Source organism: Pseudophryne corroboree, chromosome 3 (genome assembly GCF_028390025.1).
Source record: "Pseudophryne corroboree isolate aPseCor3 chromosome 3, aPseCor3.hap2, whole genome shotgun sequence".
NCBI classification, from domain to species: domain Eukaryota; kingdom Metazoa; phylum Chordata; class Amphibia; order Anura; family Myobatrachidae; genus Pseudophryne; species Pseudophryne corroboree.
In genome coordinates, this window is record NC_086446.1 from 147,845,913 (window position 1) to 147,860,787 (window position 14,875).

Here is a 14,875-nt window from a genome sequence, read left to right on the forward strand (position 1 = left end):
TTAATTTAAAGCAGAAACTGTACACAGACATATAGTAAAGAGGTTCTATGTTTGTGAACAAAGAGGAAATCTGGTGGAACGCACAACCATGAAGTTGGAACGCACAACCAGGAAGTTAGTTGGAACGCACAACCCGGAAGTTAGGTGGAATGCACAACCAGGAAGTCAGGTGGAACACACATCCAGGAAGTCAGGTGGAACGCACAGACAGGAAATGTTCAATTGACAACATCCTGAGAGACAGAAGTAACTGTAAAAGCAAGAAAGGAGACAATTCTGATCTGACTGTGGGTGACACCAGGTACTTACATTTATTACAGGTTGTTACTATATATGGATATATCAGTTGTTAGTATTAGTAACAGGAACACATAGGAAGCATCTTGCAGAGCTGTGCCAAGGTAAAAGGTGGTGCTGCAGCCATTCAAGTTTGTACTCTCGTTTTAATTTTCATTTCACTATGTTTAATAGAGAATATGTGTAGAATATTTGTATGTTGGGCGCATGTACTGCCTCTACTGCATACTTGCCTACCTCTACTGTGCTACTGTTATCAGTATTGTGCATCAGATATTTTTAAGTCTTTGTGCCAGAGTAGAGGCAACAACAGTTGGTGAGAGCAGTGGCTACGTTTTTTGTTATTTATAAATCGCGATGGGACCTGAAACCGTGAACGAGGACCCTATAAATCCCTGGGACCCACACATCTTTTGCTCAGTGTGCTCACTATAACTGAATATATTGGTATATATCTTTCTGCTGTGAATCACAGCCAGCGCCAGATGTGGCATAAAATGTAAAGGGCATTGCTGTGTGTGTGTGGCATAGTGTGTTAAGGGCATTACTGTGTGAGGCATAATGTGTAAGGGACATTACTGTGTGTGACGTAAGGTGTAAGGGATACTGTGTGGCATAATGTGGCCCTGATTGTGGGGTACAAACACCCTGTGATATACATCCAGTACCTACTGTGTTTTGTTATATATATTTTCTCTGACGTCCTAGTGGATGCTGGGAACTCCGTAAGGACCATGGGGAATAGTGGCTCCGCAGGAGACTGGGCACAACTAAAGAAATCTTTAGGACTACCTGGTGTGCACTGGCTCCTCCCTCTATGACCCTCCTCCAGACCTCAGTTAGAATCTTGTGCCCGGCTGAGCTGGATGCACACTAGGGGTTCTCCTGAGCTCCTAGAAAAAGAAAGTATATTTTAGGTTTTTTATTTTCAGTGAGATCTGCTGGCAACAGACTCACTGCTACGAGGGACTAAGGGGAGAAGAAGCGAACCTACCTGCTTGCAGCTAGCTTGGGCTTCTTAGGCTACTGGACACCATTAGCTCCAGAGGGATCGAACACAGGGCCTGACCTCGATCGTCCGGTCCCGGAGCCGCGCCGCCGTCCCCCTTACAGAGCCAGAAGCAAGAAGACGGTCCTGGAAATCGTCGGCAGAAGACTTTGGTCTTCACCAAGGTAGCGCACAGCACTGCAGCTGTGCGCCATTGCTCCTCATGCACACCTCACACTCCGGTCACTGATGGGAGCAGGGCGCTGGGGGGGGGGGGGGGGGCGCCCTGAGCAGCAATATTAAACACCTTGGCTGGCAAATCTACACAATATATAGTCATACAGGCTATATATGTGTAAAATACCCCTGCCAGAGATCCATAAAAAAGCGGGAGAAGTCAGCCGAAAAAGGGGCGGGGCTATCTCCCTCAGCACATTGGCGCCATTTTTTCTTCACAGTGCAGCTGGAAGACAGCTCCCCAGGCTCTCCCCTGTAGTTTTCAGGCTCAAAGGGTTAAAAAGAGAGGGGGGGCACTAAATTTAGGCGCAATATTGTGTATACAAGCAGCTATTGGGAAAAATCACTCAGTTATAGTGTTAATCCCTGCATTATATAGCGCTCTGGTGCGTGCTGGCATACTCTCTCTCTGTCTCCCCAAAGGACTTTGTGGGGTCCTGTCCTCAGTCAGAGCATTCCCTGTGTGTGTGCGGTGTGTCGGTACGGCTGTGTCCACATGTTTGAGGAGGAAGGTTATGTGGAGGCGGAGCAGATGCCGATAAATGTTTTGTCGCCCTCTGTGGGGCCGACACCAGAGTGGATGGATAGGTGGAAGGTATTAACCGACAGTGTCAACTCCTTACATAAAAGGTTGGATGACGTAACAGCTGTGGGACAGCCGGCTTCTCAGCCCGCGCCTGCCCAGGCGTCTCAAAGGTCATCAGGGGCTCAAAAACGCCCGCTACCTCAGATTGCAGACACAGATGTCGTCACGGAGTCTGACTCCAGTGTCGACGAGGTTGAGACAAATACACAATCCACTAGGAACATCCGTTACATGATCTCGGCAATTAAAAATGTGTTACACATTTCTGACATTAACCCAAGTACCATTAAAAAAGGGTTTTATGTTTGGGGAGAAAAAGCAGCCAGTGTTTTGTTCCCCCATCAGATGAGTGAATGAAGTGTGTGAAGAAGCGTGGGTTCCCCCGATAAGAAACTGTTAATTTCTAAAAAGTTACTGATGGCGTACCCTTTCCCGCCAGAGGATAGGTCACGTGGGGAGATATCCCCTAAAGTGGATAAGGCGCTCACACGTTTGTAAAAAAAAGGGTGGCACTGCCGTCTTAGGATACGGCCACTTTGAAGGAGCCTGCTGATAAAAAGCAGGAGGCTATCCTGAAGTCTGTATTTACACACTCAGGTACTATACTGAGACCTGAAATTGCCTCAGCATGGATAGTGCTGCTGCAGCGTGGTCTGTTACCCTGTCAGATTGTTACCTCGACAGGGATACTATTTGGCTAACCATAGAGCATAGTAAAGACGTCGTCTTATATATGAGGGATGCACAGGGGGATATTTGCCAGCTGGCATCCAGAATTAAGGCAATGTCCATTCTGCCAGGAGGGTATTAGGGACCCGGCAGTGGACAGGTGATGCTGATTTTAAAAGGCACATGGAGATTCTGCCTTATAAGGGGGAGGAATTGTTTGGGGATGGTCTCTGGGACCTCGTATCCACAGCAACAGCTGGGAAGAAATTTTTTTACCTCCGGTTTCCTCACAACCTAAGAAAGCACCGTATTATCCGGTACAGTCCTTTCGGCTTCAGAAAAGCAAGCGGGTCAAAGGCGCTTCCTTTCTGCACAGAGACAAGCGAAGAGGGAAAAGCTGCACCAGACAGCCAGTTCCCAGGATCAAAAATCTTCCCCCGCTTCCTCTGAGTCCACCGCATGACGCTGGGGCTCTACAGGTGGAGCCAGGTGCGGTGGGGGCGCGTCTCGGGAACTTCAGCGACCAGTGGGCTCGCTCACAGGTGGATCCCTGGGTTCTACAAGTAGTATCACAGGGATACAAGCTGGAGTTCGAGGCGACTCCCCCTCACCTCAAATCAGCCTTGCCTGCTGCCCTCAGAGAAAGGGAGGTAGTACTGGCGGCAAATTCACAAGCTGTACTTCCAGCAGGTGATAACCAAGGTACCCCTCCTTCAACAAGGCCGGGGTTACTATTCCACAATGTTTGTGGTACCGAAACCAGACGGTTTGGTGTGACCCATTCTAAAATTGAAATCCTTGAACACTTATATACGAAGGTTCAAGTTCAAAATGGAATCGCTTAGGGCGGTTATTGCAAACCTGGACGAAGGGGATTACATGGTATCACTGGACATCAAGGATGCTTACCTGCATGTCCCCATTTACCCTCCTCACCAGGAGTAGCTCAAAATTGTGGTACAGGACTGTCATTACCAATTCCAGACGTTGCCGTTGGTCTGTCCCCGGCACCGGGGGTATTTACCAAGGTAATGGCCGAAATGATGATACTCCTTCGAAAAAAGGGAGTTATAATTATCCCGTACTTGGACGATCTCCTTATAAAGGCGGGGTCCAGGGAGCAGTTGTTGGTCGGAGTAGCACTATCTCGGGAAGTGCTACAACAGCACGGCTGGATTCTGAATATTCCAAAGTCGCAGCTGGTTCCTACGATGTGTCTACTGTTCCTGGGTATGGTTCTGGACACAGAACAGAAAAAAGTGTTTCTCCCGGAGGAGAAGGCCAAGGAGTTGGCATCTCTAGTCAGAGACCTCCTAAAAGGTTCCATGCAAGGATCTTCCAGTGGGATCTGTTGGACAAGTAGTCCGGGTCGCATCTTCGGATGCATCAGCTGATAACCCTGTCTCCAAGGGCCAGGGTGTCGTTGTTGTGGTGGCTGCAGAGTGCTCATCTTCGAGAGGGCCGCAGATTCGGCATACAGGACTGGGTCCTGGTGACCACGGATGCCAGCCTTCGAGGCTGGGGGGCAGTCACACAGGGAAGAAACTTCCAAGGACTATGGTCGAGTCAGGAGACTTCCCTACATATAAATATTCTGGAACTAAGGGCCATTTACAATGCCCTAAGTCAGGCAAGACCCCTGCTTCAACACCAGCCGGTGCTGATCCAGTCAGACAACATCACGGCGGTCGCCCATGTAAACCAACAGGGCGGCACAAGAAGCAGGATGGCGATGGCAGAAGCCACAAGGATTTTCCGATGGGCGGAAAATCAGGTGTTAGCACTGTCAGTAGTGTTCATTCCCGGAGTGGACAACTGGGAAGCAGACTTCCTCAGCAGGCACGACCTCCACCCGGGAGAATGGGGACTTCATCCAGGAGTCTTCCAAATGATTGTACACATTTGGGAAAAGCCACAGGTGGACATGATGGCGTCCCGCCTCAACAGAAAGCTAAAAAGATATTGCGCCAGGTCAAGGACCCTCAGGCGATAGCTGTGGACGCTCTGGTAACACCGTGGGTGTATCAGTCGGTGTATGTGTTCCTTTCTCTGCCTCTCATACCCAAGGTACTGAGAATAATAAGAAGGAGAGGAGTAAGAACTATACTCGTGGTTCCGGATTGGCCAAGAAGAGCTTGGTACCCAGAACTTCATGAAGTGATCTCAGAGGACCCATGGCCTCTGCCGCTCAGACAGGACCTGCTGCAGCAGGGGCCCTGTCTGTTCCAAGACTTGCCGCGGCTGCGTTTGACGGCATGGCGGTTGAACACCGGATCCTAAAGGAAAAAAGCATTCCGGAGAAAGTCATTCCTACGCTGATTAAGGCTAGGAAAGATGTGACCGCAAAACATTATCACCACATATGGCGAAAATATGTTGCTTGGTGTGAGGCCAGGAAGGCCCCAACGGAGGAATTTCAACTGGGTCGATTTCTGCACTTCCTACAGTCAGGAGTGACTATGGGCCTAAAATTGGTTTCCATTAAGGTCCAGATTTCGGCTCTGTATATTTTCTTCCAAAAAGAACTGGCTTCACTGCCTGAAGTTCAGACTTTTGTTAAGGGAGTGCTGTATATTCAGCCCCCGTTTGTGCCTCCAGTGGCACCGTGGGATCTCAACGTGGTGTTGGATTCCCTGATGTCGCATTGGTTTGAGCCACTTAAATCCGTAGAGCTAAAATACCTCACGTGGAAAGTGGTCATGCTGTTGGCCTTGGCGTCGGCCTGGCGTGTATCAGAATTGGCGGCTTTGTCATGCAAAAGCCCTTATCTGATTTTTCATATGGATAGGGCGGAATTGAGGACTCATTCCCAATTTCTTCCTAAGGTGGTATCAGCTTTTCATGTGAACCAACCTATTGTGGTGCCTGCGGCTACTTGGGACTTGGAGGACTCCAAGTTACTGGACGTAGTCAGGGCCCTGAAAATATATGTTTCCAGGACGGCTGAAGTCAGGAAAACTGACTCGCTATTTATCCTGAATGCACCCAGCAAGCTGGGTGCTCCTGCTTCTAAGCAGACTATTGCTCGCTGGATCTGTAGCACGATTCAACTTTCACATTCTGCGGCTGGACTGCCGCAACCTAAATCTGTAAAAGCCCATTCCACGAGGAAAGTGGGCTCTTCTTGGGCGGCTGCCCGAGGGGTCTCGGCTTTACAACTTTGCCGAGCTGCTACTTGGTCGGGTTCAAACACTTTTGCAAGAGTCTACAAGTTTGATACCCTGGCTGAGGAGGACCTTGAGTTTGCTCATTCGGGGCTGCAGAGTCATCCGCACTCTCCCGCCCGTTTGGGAGCTTTGGTATAATCCCAGTGGTCCTTACGGAGTTCCCAGCATCCACTTCGGACTACGAGAATTAGATTTACCGGTGAGTAAAATCTTATTATTTACATATATAGCTATACTATATAGTATTACTTTGTGTTGCTAGTCCAGTGCAGTTTTATGGTTTAGTATAATTTCTGCATTGTTCACTTGTGACTATATATATGTGTGTGTGTGCATGTTGCTGCTGCGTGGCTGCCATCTCGTGTATTTCACTCAGCTTGCTACTCCTATATTCTCTAACCTGTGGGGGCTAAGTGTGTCAGGTTTATGAACTGATATAGGTATTTCTCTGACGTCCTAGTGGATGCTGGGTACTCCGTAAGGACCATGGGAAATAGACTGGCTCCGCAGGAGACTGGGCACTCTTAAAAGAAAGATTAGGTACTACATCTGGTGTGCACTGGCTCCTCCCTCTATGTGCCTCCTCCAGACCTCAGTTAGTATCTGTGCCCGGCCAGAGCTGGATGCACCCTAGGGGCTCTCCTGAGCTTCCTAGAAAAGAAAATATTTGTTAGCTTTTTTATTTTCAGTGAGATCTGCTGGCAACAGACTCACTGCTACGTGAGACTGAGGGGAGAGAAGCAAACCTACCTGCTTGCAGCTAGCTTGTGCTTCTAAGGCTACTGGACACCATTAGCTCCAGAGGGATCGAACACAGGGCCCGACCTCGATCGTCCGTTCCTGGAGCCGCGCCGCCGTCCCCCTCGCAGAGCCAGAAGACTGAAGAGAGTTGAAAACCGGCGGCTGAAGACTCCTGTCTTCATTAAGGTAGCACACAGCACTGCAGCTGTGCGCCATTGCTCCCTTAGCATACCACACACTCCGGTCACTGATGGGTGCAGGGCGCTGGGGGGGGGGGGGGGGGGTGCCCTTGGCAGCAATTAGATTACCTTATTGGCAAAAAGGCACATAATACAGTCTAATAAACTGTATATGTGCAATAACCCCCACCATTAACTATTTTTCTCTATCGTCCTAAGTGGATGCTGGGGTTCCTGAAAGGACCATGGGGAATAGCGGCTCCGCAGGAGACAGGGCACAAAAAAGTAAAGCTTTACTAGGTCAGGTGGTGTGCACTGGCTCCTCCCCCTATGACCCTCCTCCAGACTCCAGTTAGATTTTGTGCCCGAACGAGAAGGGTGCAATCTAGGTGGCTCTCCTAAAGAGCTGCTTAGAGAAAGTTTAGTTTAGGTTTTTTTCTTTACAGTGAGTCCTGCTGGCAACAGGATCACTGCAACGTGGGACTTAGGGGGAAAGTAGTAAACTCACCTGCATGCAGAGTGGATTTGCTGCTTGGCTACTGGACACCATTAGCTCCAGAGGGATCGAACACAGGCCCAGCCGTGGAGTCCGGTCCCGGAGCCGCGCCGCCGACCCCCTTGCAGATGCTGAAGCGTGAAGAGGTCCGGAAACCGGCGGCTGAAGACTCCTCAGTCTTCATAAGGTAGCGCACAGCACTGCAGCTGTGCGCCATTTTCCTCTCAGCACACTTCACTGGGCAGTCACTGAGGGTGCAGAGCGCTGGGGGGGGGCGCTCTGAGAGGCAAATATAAACCTTATACAAGGCTAAAAATACCTCACATATAGCCCATAGGGGCTATATGGAGATATTTAACCCCTGCCTGACTGGAAAAATAGCGGGAGAAGAACCCGCCGAAAAAGGGGCGGGGCCTATCTCCTCAGCACACGGCGCCATTTTCTGTCACAGCTCCGCTGGTCAGAACGGCTCCCAGGTCTCTCCCCTGCACTGCACTACAGAAACAGGGTAAAACAGAGAGGGGGGGCACATAAATGGCTATATATATATATATTAAAGCAGCTATAAGGGAGCACTTAATATAAGGATATCCCTTGTATATATAGCGCTTTGTGGTGTGTGCTGGCAGACTCTCCCTCTGTCTCCCCAAAAGGGCTAGTGGGTCCTGTCTTCATTAGAGCATTCCCTGTGAGTTTGCGGTGTGTGTCGGTACGTGGTGTCGACATGTATGAGGACGATATTGGTGTGGAGGCGGAGCAATTGCCAAATATGCAGATGTCACCCCCCAGGGGGTCGACACCAGAATGGATGCCTTTATTTGTGGAATTACGTGATTATCTTCCCTTAAACAGTCAGTTGAGGACATGAGGCGGCCGGACAATCAATTAATGCCTGTCCAGGCGCCTCAAACACCGTCAGGGGCTGTAAAACGCCCTTTGCCTCAGTCGGTCGACACAGACCCAGACACGGGCACTGATTCCAGTGACGACGGTAGAAATTCAAACGTATTTTCCAGTAGGGCCACACGTTATATGATTTTGGCAATGAAGGAGACGTTACATTTAGCTGATACTACAGATACCGTAAAACAGGGTATTATGTATGGTGTGAAAAAACTACAAACAGTTTTTCCTGAATCAGAAGAATTAAATGACGTGTGTGATGAAGCGTGGGTTGCTCCTGATAAAAAGTTGATAATTTCAAAAAAGTTATTGGCATTATACCCTTTCCCGCCAGAGGTTAGGGCGCGCTGGGAAACACCCCCTAAGGTGGACAAGGCGCTCACACGCTTATCCAAACAAGTGGCGTTACCCTCTCCTGAGACGGCCGCACTTAAGGATCCATCAGATAGAAAGATGGAAGTTATTCAAAAGAATATATACACACATGCAGGTGTTATACTACGACCAGCTATAGCAACTGCCTGGATGTGCAGTGCTGGAGTAGTTTGGTCAGAATCCCTGATTGAAAATATTGATACCCTAGATAGGGACAATGTTTTACTGTCGTTAGAACAAATAAAGGATGCATTTATCTATATGCGTGATGCACAGAGGGATATTTGCACACTGGCATCTCGGGTGAGTGCTATGTCCATTTCAGCCAGAAGAGCCTTATGGACACGACAGTGGACAGGCGATGCGGATTCAAAACGTCACATGGAGGTTTTGCCGTATAAAGGGGAGGAGTTATTTGGAGTTGGTCTATCAGACTTGGTGGCCACGGCTACTGCCGGGAAATCCACTTTTTTACCTCAAGTCACTCCCCAACAGAGAAAGGCACCGACCTTTCAACCGCAGCCTTTTCGCTCCTACAAAAATAAGAGAGCAAAGGGCTTGTCGTACCTGCCACGAGGCAGAGGAAGAGGGAAGAGACACCAACAGGCAGCTCCTTCCCAGGAACAGAAGCCCTCCCCGGCTCCTGCAAAAACCTCAGCATGACGCTGGGGCCTCTCAAGCGGACTCGGGGACAGTGGGGGGCCGTCTCAAAAATTACAGCGCGCAGTGGGCTCACTCGCAGGTAGACCCCTGGATCCTGCAGATAATATCTCAGGGGTACAGGTTGGAATTAGAGACGGATCCTCCTCATCGTTTCCTGAAGTCTGCCTTACCAACCGTCTCTTCCGAAAGGGAGAGGGTGTTGGAAGCCATTCACAAGCTGTACGCTCAGCAGGTGATAGTCAAAGTACCCCTATTACAACAAGGAAAGGGGTATTATTCCACTCTATTTGTGGTACCGAAGCCGGATGGCTCGGTAAGGCCTATTCTAAATCCGAAGTCCTTGAACCTCTACATAAAAAAGTTCAAGTTCAAGATGGAGTCACTCAGAGCAGTGATAGCGAACCTGGAAGAAGGGGACTTTATGGTATCCTTGGACATCAAGGATGCGTATCTACACGTTCCGATTTACCCCGCACACCAGGGGTACCTCAGGTTCATTGTTCAAAACTGTCACTATCAGTTTCAGACGCTGCCGTTCGGATTGTCCACGGCGCCTCGGGTCTTTACCAAGGTAATGGCCGAGATGATGATTCTTCTTCGAAGAAAAGGCGTATTAGTTATCCCATACTTGGACGATCTCCTAATAAGGGCAAGGTCCAGAGAACAGCTGGAGACAGCTTTAGCACTATCTCAAGAGGTGCTAAGACAACACGGGTGGATTCTGAATATTCCAAAATCCCATTTAATCCCGACAACTCGTCTGCTGTTCCTAGGAATGATTCTGGACACGGTTCAGAAAAAGGTTTTCCTTCCAGAGGAAAAAGCCAAGGAGTTATCCGATCTGGTCAGGAACCTCCTAAAACCAGGAAAAGTGTCAGTACATCAATGCACAAGAGTCCTGGGAAAAATGGTGGCTTCTTACGAAGCAATTCCATTCGGCAGATTCCATGCAAGAATATTCCAAAGGGATCTGTTGGACAAATGGTCAGGGTCGCATCTGCAGATGCACCTGCGAATAACCCTGTCACCAAAGACAAGGGTGTCACTTCTGTGGTGGTTGCAGAAGGCTCACCTATTAGAAGGCCGCAGATTCGGCATTCAGGATTGGATCCTGGTGACCACGGACGCCAGCCTGAGAGGCTGGGGAGCAGTCACACAAGGAAGAAACTTCCAGGGAGTATGGACGAGTCTGGAAAAGTCTCTTCACATAAACATTCTGGAACTAAGAGCAATCTACAATGCTCTAAGCCAGGCGGAACTTCTCCTGCAAGGAAAGCCGGTGTTGATTCAGTCGGACAACATCACGGCGGTCGCCCATGTAAACAGGCAGGGCGGCACAAGAAGCAGGAGTGCAATGGCAGAAGCTGCCAAGATTCTTCGCTGGGCGGAGAATCACGTGATAGCACTGTCAGCAGTGTTCATCCCGGGCGTGGACAACTGGGAAGCAGACTTCCTCAGCAGACACGATCTTCATCCGGGAGAGTGGGGTCTACATCCAGAAGTCTTCAACATGTTAATAGACCGTTGGGAAAGACCAATTGTAGACATGATGGCGTCTCGCCTCAACAAGAAACTGGACAAATATTGCGCCAGGTCAAGAGATCCACAGGCAATAGCTGTGGACGCACTGGTAACTCCTTGGGTGTACCAGTCAGTGTATGTGTTTCCTCCTCTGCCGCTCATACCAAAGGTATTGAAGATCATACGGCAAAGAAGAGTAAGAACAATACTAGTGGTTCCGGATTGGCCGAGAAGGACTTGGTATCCGGAACTTCAAGAGATGCTCACGGACGAACCGTGGCCTCTACCTCTGAGAAGGGACCTGCTACAGCAGGGTCCCTGTCTTTTTCAAGACTTACCGCGGCTGCGTTTGACGGCATGGCGGTTGAACGCCAGATCCTAAAAGGGAAAGGCATTCCAGAAGAAGTCATTCCTACCTTGATTAAGGCACGGAAGGAAGTCACCGTGAAACATTATCACCGCATTTGGCGAAAATATGTAGCGTGGTGCGAGGATCGGAGGGTTCCGACGGAGGAATTCCAACTGGGTCGTTTCCTACATTTCCTGCAATCAGGATTATCTATGGGTCTCAAATTGGGATCCATTAAGGTTCAAATTTCGGCCCTGTCAATATTCTTCCAAAAAGAATTGGCCTCTGTCCCTGAGGTCCAGACTTTTGTCAAGGGAGTACTGCATATACAGCCTCCTGTGGTGCCTCCGGTGGCACCGTGGGATCTAAATGTAGTTTTAGATTTCCTCAAATCCCATTGGTTTGAACCATTGAAAAAGGTGGATTTGAAATATCTCACATTGAAAGTGACTATGTTACTAGCCCTGGCCTCTGCCAGGAGAGTATCTGAATTGGCGGCTTTATCTTATAAAAGTCCTTATCTAATCTTCCATTCGGATAGGGCAGAACTGCGGACTCGTCCGCATTTTCTCCCTAAAGTGGTATCAGCATTTCATCTGAACCAACCTATTGTGGTGCCTGCGGCCACTAGCGACTTGGAGGACTCCAAGTTGTTGGACGTTGTCAGAGCCTTAAAAATATACATTGCAAGGACGGCTGGAGTCAGAAAATCTGACTCGCTGTTTATATTGTATGCACCCAACAAGTTGGGCGCACCTGCTTCTAAGCAGTCGATTGCTCGTTGGATTTGTAACACAATTCAACTTGCACATTCTGTGGCAGGCCTGCCACAGCCTAAAACTGTAAAAGCCCACTCCACAAGGAAGGTGGGCTCATCTTGGGCGGCTGCCCGAGGGGTCTCGGCATTACAACTCTGCCGAGCAGCTACGTGGTCGGGGGAGAACACGTTTGTAAAATTTTACAAATTTGATACCCTGGCAAAGGAGGACCTGGAGTTCTCTCATTCGGTGCTGCAGAGTCATCCGCACTCTCCCGCCCGTTTGGGAGCTTTGGTATAATCCCCATGGTCCTTTCAGGAACCCCAGCATCCACTTAGGACGATAGAGAAAATAAGAATTTACTTACCGATAATTCTATTTCTCGGAGTCCGTAGTGGATGCTGGGCGCCCATCCCAAGTGCGGATTATCTGCAATACTTGTACATAGTTATTGTTAACTAATTCGGGTTATTGTTAAGGAGCTATCTTTAAGAGGCCCTTTCTGTTGTCATACTGTTAACTGGGTTTAGATCACAAGTTGTACGGTGTGATTGGTGTGGCTGGTATGAGTCTTACCCGGGATTCAAAATGCCTCCCTTATTGTGGATGCTCGTCCGGGCACAGTACCTAACTGGAGTCTGGAGGAGGGTCATAGGGGGAGGAGCCAGTGCACACCACCTGACCTAGTAAAGCTTTACTTTTTTGTGCCCTGTCTCCTGCGGAGCCGCTATTCCCCATGGTCCTTTCAGGAACCCCAGCATCCACTACGGACTCCGAGAAATAGAATTATCGGTAAGTAAATTCTTATTAAAAAACACGGGAGAAGCCCGCCGCGGATGGGGCGGGGCTATCTTCCTCAGCACACCAGCGCCATTTTCTCTTCACAGCTCCGCTGGAAGGATGCTCCCCAGATTCTCCCCTGCCGTTTCCAGACTTCAAGGGTAAAAAAGAGAGGGGGGGCACATAAATTTAGGCGCAAACTGTGTATAATAAGCAGCTATAGGGGAAAAATCACTCAGTATAGTGTACATCCCTGTATTATATAGCGCTGTGGTGTGTGCTGGCATACTCTCTCTCTGTCTCCCCAAAGGACTTTGTGGGGTCCTGTCCTCTGTCAGAGCATTCCCTGTGTGTGTGCGGTGTGTCGGTATGGCTGTGTCGACATGTTTGATGAGGAGGCTTACGTGGAGGCGGAGCAGGAGCCGATAAGTGTGATGTCTCCCCCTGCGGGGCCGACACCAGCGTGGGTGGATATGTGGAAGGTATTAACCGACAGTGTCAACTCCTTGCATAAAAGGTTCGATGACGTAACAGCTTTGGGACAGCCGGCTTCTCAGCCCGCGCCTGCCCAGGCGTCTCAGAGGCCATCAGGGGCTCAAAAACGCCAGCTACCTCAGATGGCAGACACAGATGTCGACACGGAGTCTGACTCCAGTGTAGACGAGGATGAGACAAATATACAGTCCACAAGGGCCATCCGATACATGATTACGGCAAAGAAGAATGTGTTGCACATTTCTGATATTAACCCGGTTACCACTAAAAAGGGTATTATGTTTGGGGAGAAAAAGCAGCCAGTGACTTTTCCCCCAGCTGATGAGTTAAATGAATTGTGTGAAGAAGCGTGGTGTTCCCCAGATAAGAAATTAGTGATTTCTAAGAGGTTACTGATGGCGTGCCCTTTCCCGCCAACGGACAGGTTACGTTGGGAAACATCCCCTAGGGTGGACAAAGCGCTCACACGCTTATCAAAAAAGGTGGCACTGCCGTCTCAGGATACGGCCGCCTTAAAGGAACCTGCAGATAGAAAGCAGGAGGCTATCCTGAAGTCTGTGTATACACACTCAGGTACTATACTGAGACCTGCAATTGCTTCAGCATGGATGTGTAGTGCTGCAGCAGCTTGGTCCGATACCCTGTCAGATAACATTGATTTCTCTATCGTCCTTGTGGATGCTGGGGTTCCTGAAAGGACCATGGGGAATAGCGGCTCCGCAGGAGACAGGGCACAAAAAGTAAAGCTTTCCGATCAGGTGGTGTGCACTGGCTCCTCCCCCTATGACCCTCCTCCAGACTCCAGTTAGATTTTTGTGCCCGGCCGAGAAGGGTGCAATCTAGGTGGCTCTCCTAAAGAGCTGCTTAGAGAAAGTTTAGCTTAGGTTTTTTACTTTACAGTGAGTCCTGCTGGCAACAGGATCACTGCAACGAGGGACTTAGGGGAGAAGGAGTGAACTCACCTGCGTGCAGGATGGATTGGCTTCTTGGCTACTGGACATCAGCTCCAGAGGGACGATCACAGGTACAGCCTGGATGGTCACCGGAGCCGCGCCGCCGGCCCCCTTGCAGATGCTGAAGTAAGAAGAGGTCCAGAATCGGCGGCTGAAGACTCCTGCAGTCTTCTAAAGGTAGCGCACAGCACTGCAGCTGTGCGCCATTTTCCTCTCAGCACACTTCACACGGCAGTCACTGAGGGTGCAGGGCGCTGGGAGGGGGGCGCCCTGGGAGGCAAATGAAAACCTTTTTTGGCGAAAAATACCTCACATATAGCCCCCAGAGGCTATATGGAGATATTTAACCCCTGCCAAGATTCACTAAATAGCGGGAGACGAGCCCGCCGAAAAAGGGGCGGGGCCTATCTCCTCAGCACACAGCGCCATTTTCTCTCACAGAAAGCCTGGAGAGAAGGCTCCCAGGCTCTCCCCTGCACTGCACTACAGAAACAGGGTTAAAACAGAGAGGGGGGGCACTGATTTTGGCGATATTGAGATATATATAAAGATGCTATAAGGGAAAACACTTATATAAGGTTGTCCCTATATAATTATAGCGTTTTGGTGTGTGCTGGCAAACTCTCCCTCTGTCTCCCCAAAGGGCTAGTGTGGGTCCTGTCCTCTGTCAGAGCATTCCCGGTGTGTGTGCTGTGTGTCGGTACGTGTGTGTCGACAT

The 14,875-nt window shown here is 49.6% G+C and overlaps 1 protein-coding gene across 1 annotated transcript in view; it reads left to right on the forward strand.

The window, feature by feature from the left end:
- Positions 1 to 215: 215 nt before the first annotated feature.
- Positions 216 to 14,875, forward strand: part of LOC135054967 (zinc finger protein 260-like) — a 162,930-nt gene continuing 148,270 nt past the window's right edge. Inside the window, exon 1 of the mRNA XM_063958476.1 lies at positions 216 to 301. The gene's annotated coding sequence lies outside the window, so the exon portion shown is untranslated. The remainder of the gene's footprint in view (positions 302 to 14,875) is intronic.